Source organism: Bidens hawaiensis, unplaced genomic scaffold (genome assembly GCF_021521415.1).
Source record: "Bidens hawaiensis isolate Kalapana, Puna unplaced genomic scaffold, B.hawaiensis_p1.1 tig00023656_1, whole genome shotgun sequence".
NCBI classification, from domain to species: Eukaryota; Viridiplantae; Streptophyta; class Magnoliopsida; order Asterales; family Asteraceae; genus Bidens; species Bidens hawaiensis.
Window position 1 is genome coordinate 266,366 of NW_027493716.1, and position 6,516 is coordinate 272,881.

The window sequence follows — 6,516 nt, forward strand, 5'->3', positions numbered from 1 at the left end:
AAAATATTCAGATTTTGCATAATGGTCCTTAAAGTTTTTAGATGGAAACAAATAGGGGTAAAAGTTTAGTTTTGGGTTAAAGTTGAATATAGATCAAAGTTATTTTTTATATATATTAAGTATATTAAACAATAATAAATACTCGATTAACGTGGTTTTTATCGATAAAATTTTCCTAACATGATACGGGTCGAGTAAACGATTAAAATAATAAATTAAAAAAATTCCGAGTTGTTACAAGGGAGTTGATCAGCTAGTTGTTAGTTTCAATAAAAGTCATGTTTATGTTTGCAGATCGCATTTCAGTGACCAATGATATAAATCTTTGAAGCTGTGTCTCCAAAGACTCTCCCAACACATGATTGACCATTTTAAACTTTTTCCGTAACAGATCTTGCCGGCTTCTTCTCATATCCTCATTTCCTTCATACACCTCAATGAGGGCTTCCCATAACGCCTTAGCAAAATGTAGCTCTCTGAATCCCATGACAATTTCAGTTGAAAGTGCCAATGTCAAGGTAGCAAGAACCTTTTCATCCTCTTCAATTTTCTCAAAATCTGTGTCTACGTACATTTCGACAGGCTTTACGACCACCTCATCCGTATTTTCTCTTTGATAAATAATAATTTGAGGACCCCGCACAATGCTTCTCCAGATATTTGCATCTTTCATCTTTACATACTTCTCAAATCTGAACTTCCACTCTGCGAACTCCTCATGAGACAGTAAACGGGTACACGAGTAGCAGTTCCCATGATGGAGTCCAACTCTTGATGTAGAGGAGCATTTGATGATGTATTAGATAAGTGATCCATTTTTAAACTAAAGTCCAAGTAAATAGTCCAAGAACAATCTGGCCCAATGAGACAGAGGCTAAGGAGCAGAAGACCAAACCAAAAACCCAGAGCCCAACAAACTGAGCCTAAACAAGTCAACCGAGAACCCTGAAAGTCAATCAGAAAACCCTGAAAGTCAATCGAGAACTCTGAAAGTCAACCAAGAACGCCCAAAACTTCCCGAGAACGCTGAATATGGATCGAGAACGATCAGAAATACCTGGGAACCCTTATAAATTTCTGAGAATGATCAGGATTGCCCGAGAACCCACTAAAATCCCCGAGAACTGTCCAAGATGCCCGACAACTCACTAAATAACTCGAAAACGATCAAAGGCTCCCCGAGAACTCTCAAGAGCTTGACTTGGTGATTAAGTTGAATCTGAAAGCAGTGGGGTTTGAATTTAAAAAAAAAAACGTAAGATCAAATCCTTCCCAAAATTATCTCAACAACCTCGATGAACATGAAGAGACTGTTCTTCAATTTCCAAAAATTTTCAAGCAAATATTAATCAAATATTACCCTTTGAATCAATGATATCTCCTTAACTGAGCCTAGAATAGGTCTATAGGCTCTGATACCAATTGTAAGTCTCGTGAGAGGATCTTTCAATGTGATATCACGTAAACCCGTTGTTAGGCGGAATCTAACAACGAATTGATTGAATGTAAAGAAAATTAGCACAAATAAGAACACGGTAATGGTTCAAAACACACGTTTATAACGTCGGGTGCTTAAGCCCTTTGTAAATGACTACAATATGATTATACGTCTCTCGTCTCTCTCTTGTGAACGGCCAACCCAAAAAAGTTAACATGCATTATATATATATATACACACACACGCTAACCCTAAGCCTAAACATATCATAAGCCCACCGAAATCCATAATTTTGGTTTACATAGTATAGCCCAAAACTAAGCCCAATCACATAAGCGTACACCACTAAGTGTAGCCCAACTGAGTTCCGAAAGCAGTAAGCTTGTGGTGATAATGTTCGAGAAAGTCATAAGTCTGTTGATCATACACAACGTGATAGTATTGGTGAAAAGTCTGTTGAAGATTCTTCAGTGTATGATGTTGATCCAATTGCAACAACTTTGTTTCAAAAGAAAGGTGTTGTATATGAGGCTGAAGAAGGTGAAATTGTTATGACTAGAGCTGATTTGGCAAGAATGTTAGACATTACTGAAGAAGAATTCAATTTTGATTTTGAACGGGTGGAATCTGTGATGATAAACACGAATTCATGCCTTCTAACGATTACGCTTTAGAAGAGGTGTTAGATAAGGAACTTGTTACATATTTTACACAGGGATATCGAAAATTCGGTGAATTTAGTGAAGATTTTGATGAAGAGATTGAGATGATATGTCAGGAATTTGATGAATCTGGAAAGCTAGGGGAAGATGAGGTGACTAGTAAGCGAAAGAATGATTGGTATAAAGATCATCATGTTGAACCTGAGAAGCAATGTCTCAGACCAGTCAAGTATTACAAAATGACAAAGAAAGATACTGCTTTGGGGAAGTGCATGGGTATTTCTTATCTTAAGAAGATCCAAAAGATTGCATTGAAAGGCAGTTTGGGATGAAATACTTTGAAAGTCTAATGGAGTTGAAACGATTACCATGGCATGATGTGTTCCACATATGTCAGAAAAAATTGTTATATGCTCTAGAGAAAGGTTGCATTATGGAGATATGGGATTTTATTGTTCGTCAATCCAAGTGTGGTTTTAAAAGTTAGAGTCCACAAAAACCAAAGCTTCATGTCTCTTGTGTCAAGAAAGATCTAAAAACTGGGGCTTTTGTCAACACATTGAGATATTCAAGACCTAATTCATTAAAGGTTATACCGTTATATCCTATGGACCAGAAGTTCCATCAATTCTTTTTATAGGGGTATTACGATGACTTGGACAGAGGAAACAAGAGATATGATGTGATTGCAGTTCTTGATCCTATGTGATTGATAAACTGTTCGAAGAAAGATATTGAAGTCCTACACACACATATAATTCAAGTTTATTCTGATAAAGGTGAGTTGCAGGCTCAACAATAGCAGTGCGTTGTAAATGTTTGTTATTTTAACAAAATACATTCTGGTAGATTCTGGGAAACAAAATGGAATACCGTTGGGTAGGAAGAAGATAGAAATGAAGCTGAGCTTGAAGCATAACTTAAAGACAAATTGGCAAGAGCTTTTTGGAACAGGTTTAATTATATGCGTATTGGTGTTTCGAGACCTACACGTCATGGAGGTTTAATCAAAACCTTCATTTGAAGAAGCATGTAAAGCATACAGAGCAAGAGTTTTTGGGATAACAGTGTAAAGAAATTCAAGATCTAGCAATATCCAAGGGGGACTTTGTTAGTGCATATTGTCTAGTGCTAGGATCTTGTATATTGTTTTGAAAATAGGCTTGAAATGTAAGTTGGACGTATATGTAACATATCCAACAGATATGACTTATCCTCCGGATAAGACAAATACGCCGGATATGATAAGTCTATAAATATTAAACTTATCCATCCAATATGAGTAATTGTTGATATTTCCAAGTTGTACGGAGCTTGATTCTGTCATATCATTGTACTGATGTTGAAGTGAATCTTAAAGTATATTAGAAAGTGAACTCATCTTGTGTTCTTTATCTCATAATGTTTTTTGCACATTGTGTTAAATAGTAGGTTGTAAACCCGGTGTTTTGATCCGTTACGTACACGTTCTTTCAAGAAAGCAATACGAGTCTTGTCATCAGATTGAATAATCAGTGTGTTCGAGATTGATTTATAGAGGTTGGAACTCTACATCATATGCACAAAACATTAGTGCATCCAAGTGAATGGTATGTAAAAGAGCTTCAAAGAGTTAATTTGGGATGAAATTTATCAAGAGAGTGAAAACCGAAGTGAAATATCTTGAATAATTAGGTTTTTCATTAAGATGTGTGACGTGGTCATATGTAAAGATATTTTTGTTTACCGGTCCTGATGGATAGCTGATGACTTGCTGGTGATTGTTGAAAGATTGAATCATATCATATGCCAGTTGGATGATCGGGATAGTCACCTGGAGTTTCTTACTTTGAGGGGGAGATCTGATATGAGAAGCTATAAGTTATTGGTTTGCTGAAAAGACTTAGAGAATGTCTGTCTGCACAAGCCTGAGAATCATCAGTCAAGGTGGTCTGTTGGATCATATTTGTTATGACTGATGATTTGCAGTTAAAGTATTCGACAACTACGAAAAAGGGGGAGAATGTTAGTGCATTATTTGTTGTTCGTATTTGATCGAATAAGTTAGGGGTAGATATCACACCCTCAATTTTTGACTAATGGGGTTTTACCGTGAAGCGCGTGACATACCAGGATCTAGCCATGTGTCATAACGAACAATCAATTTTTAATGGAAAATATTTGCATAATATTTCTCATCATAAAATAGGTAAGCATGTTAACAATAAAATTTTACATTTGAGGAAGCGTATAATTAATTAAAACAGTTAAAAACCCAGAGTGCGTGTCAAGACGCCCAGACATAACATTTCATTAAAGACTCCCATCATACTTCGATGCTTAATGGGATCCATGCATCCTTGACTCAATTCAACTTCACACGTGCACTTTAAACACCTGAGAAAGACGTGCTAAACAGGTCAACACAACGGTTGGTGAGTTCACAGGTTTGAGTTTAAAACAAGTTTGTTAAACAAACCAATAAGTAATTAAACATTGTAATGGATAAAGTATGGATAATGTATGCATCAGTAATACCACTAGTTAATTAAGCTAGTAATCATGTTACATTAGTGTAAGTTTCATTGTGACCAAGGCTGACTTGTTAGTTTGTTTCCACCCATGGAGTCTAATACGACTAGTGCATATTGTGTTTCTAGTAAATGAAGACACCCGGTGATGTGCTAAAACGCGGTCTATAAAAACTTAGCCTAACTTAGACATTCTAGTTTTAAATTTATAAACCTAGACTCTCCTAATGCTAGACCACTAGACAGGGAAGTGTACCTATCAACTGTAGTAAAGCCTAATGAAGTCCGGATATCGAACTCACAGGACACTAGCGACACCTAAACTAGACTCTGACTAATAACTTAAATAAATAGATTTAATTAATTTTTTTGTCTTTTTTTGATAATAAAATATAAACTAAATAATACTTACTCTAAAAATAGACACGGACAAATCGGTTTAGAACTCAAATAGGGGGAACAACTACCTAGGCAATGAATCCTACTAGTCAACTCGTAAACTCTCAGAATTGGATTATGACTGGTAACGTATTCTAAAAATATGAAATTTAAGGAATAACTAAAGTATGCTAGATCACCTTTCGGTCTCACCAACAATACATAAGAACCCGAAATATTATGTAAGCTCAACGGTTTAATGGTTCGGATCACCTCCCAGTCTCACCTTACCTAACTATGCTAAGGTACCCAAAGATTAAATTACCTCCCGGTCTCTCTAATCACAAAACACCCTAAGGCGTAAAGGGGTATTTTCAATGAATTTGGTTATAATTCGGATCTGTAAGAATCTAAGGGAATCTAGGGTAACTCACTCCCGTGCAATCACTACCCAAACCCGCAAAATACCAAAACAGACGACATTAAATTACCTCCCGGTCTCTCAAGTGACAGAATATAAGGTATCTCTAAACTCTCAATTACCATTCCTATGGAATACGTTAACAATAAACCATTAACTAGTTGTAAACACACAGTAAACAACCTAATATGCATCCATACATGAAAGACGTTCACAAAGACGCATATGGAACAAAAATTGATAATAAATTAATACCAAGTACGCATATGCATCACAACCAAATAAAATAAAAACTTTACCAAAACATGAACCAATCAATAATAATCCAAAACCAAAAATAAAACGAGTCTAAAAAAGTATTCATCCAAACCCAGGCAGTATAAAAGTTTAGCCAATCATAATTACGAATGAAACAAAGATAATATATGTATTGCGGTTCATCGTAAAAGAAATAAATATAATTGAGTTGTGTGCCTGGTTAAATTAATTCACGTGCCTGCCTGCTTCTTTTTCAAGATTTTGGCCGTGGACCTTTAATTAACGTGTGTGGATGCTTGGTTGCATCTTGTTCTCGGCAGTTGACTTTTTAGCAAGCAACTTGCTTGCTTGATTTGTTATTTTTTTCTTCTTTCGAACTTGATAACAACCAAAACAAGGGGCGGCCCCCCTGACTTGTGTCGTGCTCCTAAAAAAACCCCCAACCCATCCTTGTGGTGTCCTTTTTATTTATTTGTGGGGTTTGTTATTGCAAAATCAACCTAGCTTTGTTGACTGCCCACTAAAATTAATCAACCCAATGTAGTTTGCAGCTCGTTTCCAGGCCCAATGAATTGTTGTTGATTTACTATTTTCTTTTCGTTGGTGGACTTTGTGAAAAAGACTCCACAACTGATCACACTTCCATTTTCCTTAATTCAATTCCTGTATTCAGCAAACACAAAGGTTATGTATTTAAATTAATAACTTAAGAATTAAAAATTCATACGTAGAACAATTCGTTTATTATGCAAGATATTTTTCTTTTTTTTTATAATCAATGTATATAATAACTATAACGAGTAGTATATGTTTGACGATTCACTCGTTGGTCTTAAGTTTAGTAAAAGT